Source organism: Mobula hypostoma, chromosome 5 (assembly GCF_963921235.1).
Source record: "Mobula hypostoma chromosome 5, sMobHyp1.1, whole genome shotgun sequence".
In the NCBI taxonomy this organism is placed as follows: Eukaryota; Metazoa; Chordata; class Chondrichthyes; order Myliobatiformes; family Myliobatidae; genus Mobula; species Mobula hypostoma.
The window spans coordinates 163,248,471-163,263,987 of record NC_086101.1 but is presented as its reverse complement, the minus strand read 5'-3'; the positions used below and the strand labels follow the sequence as shown (position 1 = coordinate 163,263,987).

The following is a 15,517-nucleotide window of genomic DNA, read 5'->3' as shown; positions in this document are numbered from 1 at the left end:
TTCACAGGGAGTGATGGGTGCCTGGAATGCTCAGCCGAGGATGGTAGTGGAATCAAGTGTGATAAAAATATTTAACAGGCTCTTAGATAGACACATGAATGTGCAGAGAATAGAGGGATATAGACATTGCATAGGTAGAAGGGATTGATTTAGTTAGGCATCTAATTACTAGTTTAATTAACTTGGCTCAACACTCGGCTGAAAGGCTTGTCCCTGTTCTGTGCTCTTCTATATTCCTTCCAGCAATATTCGCTGAATATTATACCATTTATATATTTGTTAATGATTTGAAGTTTACTTCTTCTGGCCTTCATTATTACAAGTCTGGGTGTGGAAGAAGGCTGGGACATTACATTGCAGCTTTATAAAGCATTAGTTAGATTGCAATTGAGTATTGTGAGCAGTTCTAGTTGCTACATTAAAGTTTTTTTTACATACATAGTGGTTGAAAGTGAAACTCAGCTGCCAGAGGAGTTGATAGAGTCAGATACAATCAATATATCTAAGAGACATTTAGGCAGGTATTAGATAGGCAAGGGATAGAAGAATATCAACCAAGTTCCTTTTGATTTCCTTTCTTTCATCTGTTCAGCACTTAGAAAAGAAATCTCGGCTATATTTTACACCCTCAGTGGGCAACTTCACATTTGCCTACACTGAAATCCAATTGCCACCTTTTTGCCTTTTAATACCTATTTGCAATGTAATGCCTCCATCTATATTGTTAATAATATTGTTTAACCTTGTGTCAGTTCAGTAAGCACGCAGTATTGTTACGTTTTGTAACTCCAAAACATGAAACTAATTAAAAGAAAGACACAGAGACGGAAATCCGTGTCTATCTTTGTGTTTTATTTTAAACGAGGCGTGTACGTGCAGTATGACATGGTGATGAGATGACTCATACTTTTACATAAAAATGTGCAATGCATTATGTAAGCCACAAAGAATGCCTAACCAAATAATTTATTTACAATGTTACTCAATTATTAAATGCACAACAAATATCAAGTTGGAAAAAAAGGCTTCTTAAGTGCCACAACCTCCAGCTTATTTTCTACTGATAATTTCAACAAACACTTCAATGATCTTGTGGTGTGGTAGTTACCTCTTTACAAGCAATTTTAAGCTCTGAGTCTACAAACCCCTTTTAGGACACTTTCAACTTTACCGTAATGACAAAGAAAGCACTTGGGAGTACACAGAGCAAAATACTGCAGATGCTAGAAATCTGAAATAAAAACAGCAAGTGCAAAATCAGAGTTGCTTGAAATACACTGTTTAAAATTAATGGGTTAAAGCAATTTTTACAGTAATTCAGGCAATGCATTTTCTAAGAAACTGATCGATTCAAATTTCTGGAGGTGAGATTGAAGATATATTCATCTGATGCTGTGAAACTAGTGTATTCTTTAAAACCAATCCTGAAAAGAATCTGAATCAAATATTTAATAGTCACATATTTTATTCAACAAAAACTTCCCTGCATTTATACATCAACAAAAGCAATTATTAATTATTCCTTTCAACAACATTGAGCAATATTGAAACAGCAATTGATCAGTGTTTATTGAAAAACTTATCTACTTAAAGTAATATCAAGATCGTATAATTCTGATGAAAGGTCATTGACCTAGACCTATGGTCATTACCTTCTCCATAGATGCTACCGGACCAGATGGTTACTTTGAGCATTGCCATTTAGTTTTATGGTTTATGTGCAACCTTTGCAGACGTTCAGCAGTGCCCTATTTTCAGTGTTATACTGAACAGTTAAATAATATTATTTGCCAAATTTGATAATTGTACTTTGAATTGTGGTTTTGTCCAGTTTTGGAATTACCTAATTTTTTCATATGTAAAGTACCCTCTTGAGCACGAGGTACAGTGCACCAATTTCTGCATTAAGTAGACCATAAGACCATAAAACATAGGAGCAGAATTAGGCCATTCAGCCTATCAAGTCTGCTCCACCATTCCAACATGGCTGATTCCGGATTCCACTCTACCCCATACATATAGTAGACCTATAATTTTTAACATATCAGAATCAATGGGTTCAAAATACAGACTAAAGGTGTTAATGAGAATAGCATCTACCATTGTTTCTCCTTGCTCTCTGTGAGTTAAAATATTTTTTGCCAATTATGTTGCTGAATTTGTGGCTTTGCTTGACTATGACTCTGTCCACATTTCCAAGAAGCAGAGATTTAAAATGACTTATCCGGGATCTGGTAACTAAAATTCTGAATTTGCAATGTACAATTAATATAATAGAGGTGACTTGATGGAGGTGTATAAGATGATAAGAGGCATAGATAGAGTGGATAGCTGGAGACTTTTTTTCCCAGTGTGGAAATGGCTAATGCAACAGGGCATGATTTTAAGATTGGATTGAAGTATGGGGGTTGTCAGCGGTAAGATCTTTACACAGAGAGGATAGGGTGTGGAACACCCTGCCAGAGGTGGTGGTAGAGGCAGATACATAAAGGGCATTTAAGAAATTCTTAGAGTGGCGTACAGATGATAGAAAAATGGAAGGTTATGTAGGAGGGAAGGATTAGGCTTATCTTAGAGTAGGTTCAAAGGTTAGTACAACTTCATAGGCTGAAGGGCCTGTATTGTGCTGTAACGTTATATGTCCTATATTCTATTCCAGGCATACAGACTATAATAATAGCTGGGCAGGGATGAGAGGATGAGGCAAACCAAGTTCAGTGTGCAATTAATATTTCCAGGAAACCTTGGGAAAAGCACTCATCAGTGCAAATTTGATTGAAGTCCTCTAATGTTGACCGTGATCTTTAGAAAATAACCGAGATTAGATATTGAATAATGCAAATAAAGTTTTGGCACTGAAAAGCCAAAGAGCTCAGCCAGAATAGAAAAAATAGACATGGCATTTCAAAGGAGCTGAGCATTTTTGTATCTGTCATTTGATCATTTTAGGATCAATTGTAACTCTCTTTAACCATGAATATATTTATTTTCACAATTATTAATTCACCCAAGACATGGCAGTGATCTTGTAACCTTAGCTGCCACCATTTGGGGTGTTCATGTTAAATTGTTAATTATAAAGAAAGCTTCTTTTTTCAAATTTTGGTGAATGTGGAATTTTGTTATAAAATGGGATTGCAGCATTATTGAAGATCATCTGAACAGGTAAACATCTTTTAGTGGAGTGTCATTTTTTTAATGTGACCTTGTACATAAAAGATTTTGAAGGACGGTCACCATTTTTATTATCCTAAAATATTAATTTAAAATATTTGCTTCTTCTAACCTATCACAGCATAAATTCATGTGTCATGGCTTCATTTACATCTTTCAAATACACGAGGAGTAAAAATCTTTACATTACGTTTCTGTTCAAATGAGCAATGTGCAATTATAGTAATTTATAATGAATATTATGTACAACAGGATAGTCAATATAACATTGAAATTCAGTTGCATCAGCATGAATTAGGAGCAGTCTGATGGCCTGGTGGAAGAAGCTGTTCCGGAGCCTGTTGGTCCTGGATTTATTCTGTGGTACGTTTCCTGGATGGTAGCAGCTGGAAGTTTGTGGTTAGGGTGACTTGGGCCTCCAATGATTCTTCGGGCCCTTTTTACACAGCTGTCGCTGTAAATGTCCTGAATAGTGGGAAGTTCACATTTACAGATGCGCTGGACTGTCCACACCACTCTCTGCAAGGTCCTGCAATTGAGGGAAGTGCAGTTCCCAAACGAGGCAGTCAGGATGCTCTCAGTCGTACCCCTATAGAAAGTTCTTAGAATTTGGGGGGCCATACCAAACTTCTTCAACCATCTGGGGTGAAAGAGGTGCTGTTGTGCCTTTCTCACCACACAGCTGGTATGTACAAACTACGTGAGATCCTCGGTGATGAAGAACTTAATGCTATTCACTCTCTCAACACCAGATCCATTGATACCTATAGGGGTTAGCCTATCTCCATTCCTCCTGTAGTCCACAACCAGCTCCTTTGCTTTTGCAGCATTGATGGAGAAGCTGTTTTCTTGACACCAATGTGTCACGGTGATAACTTCCTCTCTGTAGGCTGCCTCATTATTATTTGAGATTAGACCAATCAGTGTAGTGTTATCAGCAAATTTAATTGCAGATTGGAGCTCTGGGTGGTGACACAGTCCTGGGTATATTGAGAGTAAAGGAGGGGGCTTAGTACACAGCCCTGAGAGGCACCTGTGTTGAGGGTTAGAGGTGAGGGAGCCCACTCTTAACACCTGCCAGTGATCTGACTGGAAGTCCAGGATCCAGCTACACAAATCCGGATAAAGGCTGAGGTCTCTGAGCTTCTTGTCGAGTCTGGAGGGAATTATGGTGTTGAATGCTGAACTGTAGTCCATTCTCACATAAGCATCCTTCTTCTCCAGATGTGTGAGGATGGTTTGTAGAGCTGTGGTGCTTCTTTCTAAAATGGCATAAACTGGCATTAAATTCACATTTGTAAGAATTCTTTCTTTTCTTTTTCCAATCTTTTTATTGATTTTTTAAAAAGTGTGTATACAAACAGGAGGAGAATATCTCTGGTATATATGTCAATAACAGTACATACAGAAGGTAAAATAAACAATATCAGAATCACACATAAGGTTGGTCTACAAAGTATAAATTTGATGTAGAATGTATAATACAGAAATAATAAAAGAATGTAATTCATTCTCCTCTTATCAATTCATGAAATAAGGAAGGACTATTAGAAATACTTATGTAAAAAGAAGAAGAAAAAAAACCACTATTCTAAATAGAAGAAAAATAAAAGGACTGGGCAATCCATCCTGAGAGAAAAACTAAGAAAAGGGAGACTCTCTGATCAAATGCAAGGTTCTGAAAAAATAGCTGGAAGAGAATCAGTACAAAAATCAAATCATATGAAAATTTTGAATAAAAGGTTGCCAGATTTCTTCAAATTTAAAGGATGTATCCAGTGTCTGACTTATTTTCTCTAGACTTAAGTAGGACATGATATAAAAGGTGGTAGGAGGGTTAGAGTCCTTCCATTTAAGTAAAGTGGCTTTCCTAGCCAATAAGGTTGAAAAGGCTATCATCGAGAATTCTGTTCTACTGCCCATTGTATCGTTGGTATTTAGGGCAGCAGTGAAGGTCTTCATCTTTGGCAGTGTTCTGGGCTTCCTTCGTCACGTCAGTAGCTTGGTTTTCCCTACTGTCAGTCACGCAAATCCCAGGTGGAGACTTGGGAATGGTGTTGCACTCAAAAACAGGACAGTTCTTCATTGCTGTTTCCGTAACAATTTTCTTTGACCAATCCTGGCTGTCAGCCCTGAGCTGAACCCCCGAACCTGGAGGACCAGTGGACCACTCTTAGTCTGGCCTCTACCCTTTGACTTGTTTGGCATGGGTGACCATACCAAGAGCCAAAGCATAAAGACCTGACTTCAGCCAATATAGCTCTCTGAGTCATTGAGGCACACAAGCCTCCAAACCCTACAACAAATTTGTTGTCCTGTTGGAGGACTTGTAAGAATATGCAAAGTGAAATTTCATGGCTATGAAATGATAAAAGTCAAACAGAATTTTGGGAGAAAAGTAGTTAATGGAAAAGGCAAGTTTTGAAATTATATAAACTAAGTAGGATTGTGAGTATGGAGCATCGAAAGAGTCTTTCGGGGTGAGAACAAGATGAGTGAACAGGGCAGGTAGAATATGATGTGGAAACGTGAAGTCATTCATTGCACAAACTGTAAAACACATTAATCATCTTTATCTATGAAATGTGTTCTTAATTGTAAGCTGGTTTGACCAGCTCAGCAGGCTAGATTTATAGTGACTGATGTGAGTTATACAAACTCACCTGATACATAAAGAGAGGCTGAGCAGAGTAGGCTTGTACTGTACCATTCAGGAGAATGCGCTGAACATAGAACATAGAATAGTACAGCATAGTACAGGCTCTTCGGCCCACAATGTTGTGCCGACCCTCAAACCCTGCCTCCCATATAAGCCCCCACCTTAAATTCCTCCATATACCTGTCTAGTAGTCTCTTAAACTTCACTAGTGTATCTGCCTCCACCACTGACTCAGGCAGTGCATTCCATGCACCAACCACTCTCTGAGTAAAAAACCTTCCTCTAATATCCCCCTTGAACTTCCCACCCCTTACCTTAAAGCCATGTCCTCTTGTATTGAGCAGTGGTGCCCTGGGGAAGAGGCGCTGGCTATCCACTCTATCTATTCCTCTTATTATCTTGTACACCTCTATCATGTCTCCTCTCATCCTCCTTCTCTCCAAAGAGTAAAGCCCTAGTTCCCTTAATCTCTGATCATAATGCATACTTTCTAAACCAGGCAGCATCCTGGTAAATCTCCTCTGTACCCTTTCCAATGCTTCCACATCCTTCCTATAGTGAGGTGACCAGAACTGGACACAATACTCCAAGTGTGGCCTAACCAGAGTTTTATAGAGCTGCATCATTATATTGCGACTCTTAAACTCTATCCCTCGACTTATGAAAGCTAACACCCCATATGCTTTCTTAACTACCCTATCCACCTGTGAGGCAACTTTCAGGGATCTGTGGACATGTACCCCGAGATCCCTCTGCTCCTCCACACTACCAAGTATCCTGCCATTTACTTTGTACTCTGCCTTGGAGTTTGTCCTTCCAAAGTGTACCACCTCACACTTCGCCGGGTTGAACTCCATCTGTCACTTCTCAGCCCACTTCTGCATCCTATCAATGTCTCTCTGCAATCTTTGACAATCCTCTACACTATCTACAACACCACCAACCTTTGTGTCATCTGCAAACTTGCCAACCCACCCTTGTACCCCCACATCCAGGTTGTTAATAAAAATCACGAAAAGTAGAGGTCCCAGAACAGATCCTTGTGGGACATCACTAGTCACAATCCTCCAATCTGAATGTACTCCCTCCACCACCACCCTCTGCCTTCTGCAGGCAAGCCAATTCTGAATCCACCTGGCCAAACTTCCCTGGATCCCATGCCTTCTAACTTTCTGAATAAGCCTACCATGTGGAACTTTGTCAAAAGCCTTACTAAAATCCATATAGATCACATCCACTGCACTACCCTCATCTATATGCCTGGTCACCTCCTCAAAGAACTCTATCAGGCTTGTTAGACACGATCTGCCCTTCACAAAGCCATGCTGACTGTCCCTGATCAGACCATGATTCTCTAAATGTCTATAGATCCTATCTCTAAGAATCTTTTCCAGCAACTTTCCCACCACAGATGTAAAGCTCACTGGTCTATAATTACCCGGACTATCCCTACTAACTTTTTTGAACAAGGGAACAACATTCGCCTCCCTCCAATCCTCCGGTACCATTCCCGTGGACAACGAGGACATAAAGATCCTAGCCAGAGGCTCAGCAATCTCTTCTCTCGCCTCGTGGAGCAGCTGGGGGAATATTCTGTCAGGCCCCGGGGACTTATCTGTCCTAATGTATTTTAACAACTCCAACACCTCCTCTCCCTTAAAATATCAGCATGCTCCAGAACATCAACCTCACTCATATTGTCCTCACCATCATCAAGTTCCCTCTCATTGGTGAATACTGAAGAGAAGTATTCATTGAGGACCTCGCTCACTTCCACAGCCTCCAGGCACATCTTCCCACATTTATCTCTGATCAGTCCTACCTTCACTCCTGTCATCCTTTTTTTCTTCACATAATTGAAGAATGCCTTGGGGTTTTCCTTTACCCTACTCGCCAAGGCCTTCTCATGCCCCTTTCTTGCTCTTCTCAGCCCCTTCTTAAGCTCCTTTCTTGCTTCCTTATATTCCTCAATAGACCCATTTGATCCTTGCTTCCTAAACCTCATGTATGCTGCCTTCTTCCTCCTGACTAGATTTTCCACCTCACTTGTCACCCATGGTTCCTTCACCCTACCATTCTTTATCTTCCTCACCAGGACAAATTTATCCCTAACATCCCGCAAGAGATCTCTAAACATCAACCACATGTCCATAGTACATTTCCCTGCAAAAACATCATCCCAATTCACACCCGCAAGTTCTAGCCTTATAGCCTCATAATTTGCCTTTCCCCAATTAAAAATTGTCCTGTTCTCTTTGATTCTATCCTTTTCCATGATAATTATAAAGGCCAGGGAGCGGTGGTCACTGTCCCCCAGATGCTCACCCACTGAGAGATCTGTGACCTGACCCGGTTCATTACCTAGTACTAGATCTAGTATGGCATTCCCCCTGGTCGGCCTGTCCACATACTGTGACAGGAATCCATCCTGGACACACTTAACAAATTCTGCCCCATCTAAACCCTTGGAACTAATCAGGTGCCAATCAATATTAGGGAAGTTAAAGTCACCCATGATGACAACCCTGTTATTTTTGCACCTTTCCAAAATCTGCCTCCCAATCTGCTCCTCTGTATCTCTGCTGCTACCAGGGGGCCTATAGAATACCCTCAGTAGAGTAACTGCTCCCTTCCTGTTCCTGACTTCCACCCATATTGACTCAAAAGAGGATCCTGCTACATTACCCACCCTTTCTGTAGCTGTAATAGTATCCCTGACCAGTAATGCCACCCCTCCTCCCCTTTTTCCTCCCTCTCTATCCCTTTTAAAGCACTGAAATCCAGGAATATTGAGAATCCATTCCTGCCCTGGTGCCAGCCAAGTCTCTGTAATGGCCACTACATCATAATTCCATGTATGTATCCAAGCTCTCAGTTCATCACCTTTGTTTCTGATGCTTCTTGCATTGAGGTACACACATTTCAGCCCTTCTACCTTACTGTCTTTACACCGTTTATTCTGCTTCTCTTTCCTCAAAGCCTCTCTGTATGTTAGATCTGACTTTACTCCATGCACTTCTTTCACTGCTATATTGCTCTGGGTCCCATCCCCCTCGCAAATTAGTTTAAACCCTCCCGAACCATGCTAGCAAACCTACCTGCAAAGATATTGCTCCCTCTCGAGTTCAGGTGCAACCCATCCAATCTGTACAGGTCCTACCTTCCCCAGAAGAGATCCCAATGATCTAAAAATCTAAAACCCTGCCCTCTGCACCAACTCCTCAGCCCCGCATTCAACTGCCATCTCCTCCATTTCTTACCATCTCTGTCACGTAGCACTGGCAGCAATCCTGAGAACGTCACCCTTGAGGTCCTGTTCTTCAGCCTTCTGCCTAGTTCCCGAAACTCACACTTCAGGACCTCATCCCTCTTCCTGCCTATGTCATTTGTCCCAACATGTATCACGACTTCTGGTTGCTTTCCCTCTCGTACCAGGATGTCGTGCACCCGGTCAGAGACATCCCGGACCCTGGCACCCGGGAGGCAACAAACGCTGAGATCCCAAAATTACAACTTTGTATAAGATTTGAAAGGTTAGAGGTAGGGAGGATGGTTCTTCTGGCTTGGCTGTCTAGAAGCAGGGATTACTGTAGAGTTGTTCAGAATTGAGTTGAGGAAAATTTTCATTAATGAGAGAATGATAAAATAATTACTTGAATTTAAGTTTTCCAGCTGAGATGTTGGGATTCAGATTCAAGTTTTTGAAGCAATCCTAGTGATGATAAGTGAAGGGAAATATGATAGAGCCATTTAAGAGGCTGTTTTAAAAGCACATGAATATTCAAAGAATGGAGGGATACAAACATGTAGGCAAAAATAACTACTTTAATCGACTTTTAGTTACGAGTTTAATAAGTTTGGAACAACATTAAAGTTCAAAGTTCAATGTAAACAAAGTACATATGTATTTCATTAGGGCTTGGCATCATTAAAGATGATAGATCTTTTACTTTTTCACAATATGAATCCCTCCAATATTTCACTTATTCAGCTTAACTAAAACAGGAGTGCCATCACCCTCTTGTGAAGAAACACATTATGTATTTTTTAAGAATAATCACATACAGACAGATTACCTTTTAGTTCCTTCATCGTCCCAACTCTTTCTTTAGATATCCTCTTGTATCTTGTGAATTTTGCATACATATAAATTTTTTAAAATTTATTTTATCAATAATTTTTCATACTCTTTCCTTTCTTAGTTTCCTTGTAATTTCCACTGCTGCACATTCTGTGCAAGGTTTCTACCATTCAAATCTCCCAGTCACTAAGCAGAGCCAGAGCTCACCTTGTCTTGCTTTATCTTATCCCCTGTGCTCCTTTCATCTGGGGGCTCTACCTTGAGTGGTACTGCTTCTTTTTCACTTTGTGGGAAAGTGCTTTTAGTGACGCTAGATGATATATCGTTCTTGGCACTGTGAATAATATTCCTTCTCTTCTAATAGCAAGATGATTTTTTTAATGCGATGAACATTAAATAATTTACACAGTAACTAATTATGAAGAGTATTACATTTCCAATTGTCTGTTAGAAATAAAAGACTAATTTGGGATGCTTTGTACTTCCTTTTTATATTTTCCTCCACATGCAATATTTTGATATCAAAACAATCACTCTGTTGTTAATCATTGTCTTTGCAATACTACATTTTGTATGATGTGAATTTAAATTATGTCAGAGGGCTGTAGAAGACAGACTGAGCGAATTATATTTTTCTTCACCTAATAATTTCCAAATTGATAAACAAAGATTTGCTAACTGCTTTGGAAACCATCTGAGATTAGGTATTCAGTAATGCCAAATGATAACCTAGAGTAACCCAACTAAATGTGTTCATTAGTGAGGTCAATATAGTTCAAATATATTGTATATGTTCAAGGAAATTCTAGCTGTTGTGGATGGACTGGGCAAAAATAAAGAAGGAGAAATTTACTTTTGCTGACTAGTTAAATATAATCAAGGATTTTAGTCTCTGGTTTTGCTCTTCTATCAACATTTGGTTTCATTTACTTGTTCTTAATTTAAATGTACTTAGATATACGAGGGGTGATTGATAAATTTGTGGCCTAAGGTAGAAGCAGTCAATTTTAGAAAACCTAGCACATTTATTTTTCCTACATGTACACACTTAGTCCAGCGGTTGTGAAGCATACGGATCCCTTCCTTGTATAAATCGGCATCTTGGACCTCCAGGAAGTGGTCCACAGCAGGGGTGATTGATAAGTTCGTGGCCTAAAGTAGAAGGAGATGAAAAGAAACTTTAAACTTGCGTTTTCACTCAGAAGAGTTGAACTGCACGTGCATGTAGCTAGAGCTGTGTAACTCATCGCCTTCTACCTAAGGCCACGAACTTATCAATCACCCCTGCTGTGGACCACCTAGAGGTTCAAGACGTTCTTGTCACATGCATGTGCAGTTCAACTCTGAGTGATAATGCAGAAAGTTTGAAGTTAATAACTCATCTCCTTCTACCTTAGGCCACAAACTTATCAATGACCCCTGCTGCGGATCACTTCTAGAAGGGATCCGTATGCTCCATGACCGCTGGACTAAGTGTGTACATGTAGGAGGGGACTATGTTGAAAAATTAATGTGCTAAGTTGTCTAAAATTGACTCCTTTCACCTTAGGCCACAAACTTATCAATCACCCCTCGTAAATGCCAGCCAATATGGAATTTCCTATTTCACATTGGTGAAAGAAGGTTTGATACAAATACATTCAAACATTTGTTGTGCACAATTTGCACATGTATTCAGTGAGAATTGGAAGCATCAGCTCTTCAATGTCCAGATTAACCTCCAGTAACCTCCAATAAGATCTCCTGAACTGCGAGGTTCAATACAGTTCAAAGGCGTGCCTAGTGTTGCAGTAACACAGTCTACATGGGTTTTTATTTAATGAAATAAACATCATTCCTGACTCTCTTTAGTTGTTCTAAATATTTTTAATTTGAGAGCTAATTCCAAATTGTAACCGCAAAATAGAAAGAAAAAGTGAAAATTCCAAAAAACAGAAACCAGAAGTGAAAATCCAGAATTATTTAACAGGCTAGTCAATACCTGTGCCTAGAAAAAAACATTTTATGAGGTTTTGAGTAGGTTATCATTCATTACGATGTGGTTTAGAAGATGAGTGAACAAACTGATCAGGCTGGAAAAACAGAAAAAAAAGATAGGAAAGGGATTGAATAAATCCTTACCATCACATGTTTTGGGTAGTTTTGTAGCACAAAAAGAAATGGAAAGAGCTTGTGTTGATCTTCATACTGGAAGGCCAATCAAAATTGTATGAGACTGAAAGGTCTTCAATTTTAAATGTTAAGTCTGTTTCTCTCATAGAGATATTGGCTGATGTGTCAAGGATTTCAAGCACTTTTTGTTTTTCTGTACTTGGCGTCAGATGTGGGAGGTTGTGCAGACTCCCAGCCTCCCGGATGGCCACATCTGCACCTGGTGCATTGAGCTGCAACTCCTTAGGGACTGCGTTAGGGAACTGGAGCTGCAGCTCGATGACCTTCGTCTGGCCAGGGAGTGTGAAGAGGTGATAGAGAGGAGCTATAGACAGGTAGTCACCCCGGGACCACAGGAGACAGAGAAGTGGGTAACAGTCAGGAGAGGGAAGGCCAAGAAGCAGGTACTAGAGAGTATCGCAGTGGCTGTCCCCCTTAACAATAAGTACTCCTGCTTGAGTACTGTTGGGGGGAAACGGCCTACCTGGGGAAGCAACAGTGGTCGCACCTCTGGCACAGAATCTGGCTCTGTGGCTCAGAATGGTAGGGAAAGGAAGAGGATGGCAGCAGTGATAGGAGACTCTATAGTTAGGGGATCAGATAGGCATTTCTGTGGACACAGGGAAGAAACATGGATGGTAGTTTGCCTCCCAGGTGCCAGGGTCCGGGATGTTTCTGATCACGTCCATGACATCTTGAAGTGGGAAGGAGAACAGCCAGAGGTCGTGGTACATATTGGTACCAATGACATAGGTAGGAAAAGGGAGGAGGTCCTGAAAACAGACTACAGGGAGTTAGGAAAGAAGTTGAGAAGCAGGACCTCAAAGGCAGTAATCTCGGGATTACTTCCTGTGCCATCTGACAGTGAGTATAGGAATAGAATGAGGTGAAGGATAAATGCGTGGCTGAGGGATTGGAGCAGGGGGCAGGGATTCAGATTTCTGGATCATTGGGACCTCTTTTGGAGCGACCTGTACAAAAAGGACAGGTTGCACTTGAATCTAAAGGGGACCAATATCCTGGTGGGAAGGTTTGCTAAGGCTACTGGGGAGAGTTTAAACTAGAATTGCCAGGGGGTGGGAACGGAAATGAAGTGACGGAGGAAAGGGAGGTTGGCTCACAAAAAGAGAAAGCTTGGAGACGGGAGGATAGGCAGGTGATAGAGAAGGGACGCGCTCAGTCCGATGGTTTGGGATGTGTCTATTTTAATGCCAGGAGTATCCTGAACAAAGCGGATGAACTTAGAGCGTGGATCAGCACTTGGAGCAATGATGTTGTGGTCATTACAAAGACTTGGATGGTGCAGGGGCAGGAATGGCTACTTCAAGTGCCAGGCTTTAGATGTTTCAGAAAGGACGGAGAGGGAGGCAAAAGAGGTGGGGGCATGGCAGTGCTGATCAGCGATAATGTCACGGCTGCAGAAAAGGAGGAAATCATGGAGGGGTTGTGTACAGAGTCTCTGTGGGTGGAAGTTAGGAATATGAAGGGGTCAATAACTCTACTGGGTGATTTTTATAGACCACCCAATAGTAACAGGGATATCGAGGAGCAGATAGGGAGACAGATTCTGGGAAGAAGTAATAATAACAGAGCAGTTGTGGTGGGAGATTTTAATTTCTCAAATATTGATTGGCATTTCCCTAGAGTGAGGGGTTTAGATGGGGTAGAGTTTGTTAGGTGTGTTCAGGAATGTTTCTTGACACAATATGTAGATAAGCCTACAAGAGGAGAGGCTGTACTTGATTTGGTATTGGGAAATGAACCTGGTCAGGTGTCACATCTCTCAGTGGGAGAGCATTTTGGAGATAGTGATCACAATTCTATCTCCTTTACCATAGCATTGGAGAGGGATAGGAACAGAGAAGTTAGGGAAATGTTTAATTGGAGTAAGGGGAAATATGAGGCTATCAGGCAGGAGCTTGGAAGCATAAATTGGAAACAGATGTTCTCAGGGAAACGTACGGAAAAAATGTGGCAAATGTTCAGGAGATATTTGTGTGGGGTTCTGCGTAGGTACGTTCCAATGATATTGGGAAAGGATGGTAGGGTACAAGTTCCGTGGTGTACAAAGGCTGTTGCAAATCTAGCCAAGAAGAAAAGAAGAGCTTACGAAAGATTAAAAAAACTAAGTAATGATAGGAATCCAGAAGGTTATAAGGCTAGCAGGAAGGAGCTTAAGGATGAAATTAGGAGAGCCAGAAGGGGCCATGAGAAGACATTGGCAGACAGGATTAAAGAAAACCCCAAGGCATTCTACAAGTATGTGAAGAGCAAGAAGATAAAATGTGAGAGAATAGGACCAATCAAGCGTGACAGTGGAAAAGTGTGTATGGAATCAGAGGAAATAGTGGAGGTACTTAATGAATACTTTGCTTCAGTATTCACTACGGAAAAGGATCTTGGCTATTGTAGGGATGACTTGCAGTGGACTGAAAGCTTGAGAATGTAGATATTAAGGAAGAGGATGTGCTGGAGCTTTTGGAAAGCATCAAGTTGGATAAGTCACCAGGACCAGACGGGATGTACCCCAGGCTACTGTGGGAAGCGAGGGAGGAGATTGCTGAGCCTCTGGCAATGATCTTTACATCATCAATGAGGACTGGAGAGGTTCCGGAGGTTTGGAGGGTTGCGGATGTTGTTCCCTTATTCAAGAAAGGGAGTAGAGATAGCCCAGGAAATTATAGACCAGTGAGTCTTACTTCAGTGGTTGGTAAGTTGATGGAGAAGATCCTGAGAGGCAGGATTTATGAACATTTGGAGAGGCATGATATGATTAGGAATAGTCAGCATAGCTTTGTCAAAGGCAGGTCGTGCCTTATGAGACTGATTGAATTTTTTGAGGATATGACTAAGCACATTGCTGAAGGTAGAGCCGTAAATGTAGTGTATATGAATTTCAGCAAGGCATTTGATAAGGTACCCCATGCAAGGCTTATTGAGAAAGTAAGGAGGCATGAGATCCAAGGGAACAATGCTTTCTGGATCCAGAACTGGCTTGACCACAGAAGGCAAAGAGTGGTTGTCGATGGGTCATCTTCTGCATGAAAGTTGGTGACCAGTGGTGTGCCTCAGGGATCTGTTCTGGGACCCCTAATCTTTGTGATTTTTATAAATGACCTGGATGAGGAAGTGGAGGGATGGGTTAGTAAATTTGCTGATGACACAAACATTGGGGGTGTTGTGGATAGTGTGGAGGGCTGACAGAGGTTACAACGGGACATTGACAGGATGCAAAACTGGGCTGAGAAGTGGCAGATGGAGTTCAACCCAGATAAGTCTGAGGTGATTCATTTTGGTAGGTCAAATATGATGGCAGAATATAGCATTTATGGAAAGACTCTTGGCAGTGTGGAGGATCAGAGGGATCTTGGGGTTCGAGTCCATAGGACACTCAAAGCTGCTATGCAGGTTGACTCTGTTGTTAAGAAGGCATACGGTGCGTTGGCCTTCAT

General features: G+C 41.1%; 1 long non-coding RNA gene across 1 annotated transcript in view; it reads left to right on the top strand.

Moving 5' to 3' along the window:
• Nucleotides 1-3,050: 3,050 nt before the first annotated feature.
• LOC134346331 (uncharacterized) overlaps nt 3,051-15,517 on the top strand; it is a 53,565-nt gene continuing 41,098 nt past the window's right edge. The window contains exon 1 of the long non-coding RNA XR_010017907.1: nt 3,051-3,165. This is a non-coding gene — a long non-coding RNA (uncharacterized LOC134346331). The remainder of the gene's footprint in view (nt 3,166-15,517) is intronic.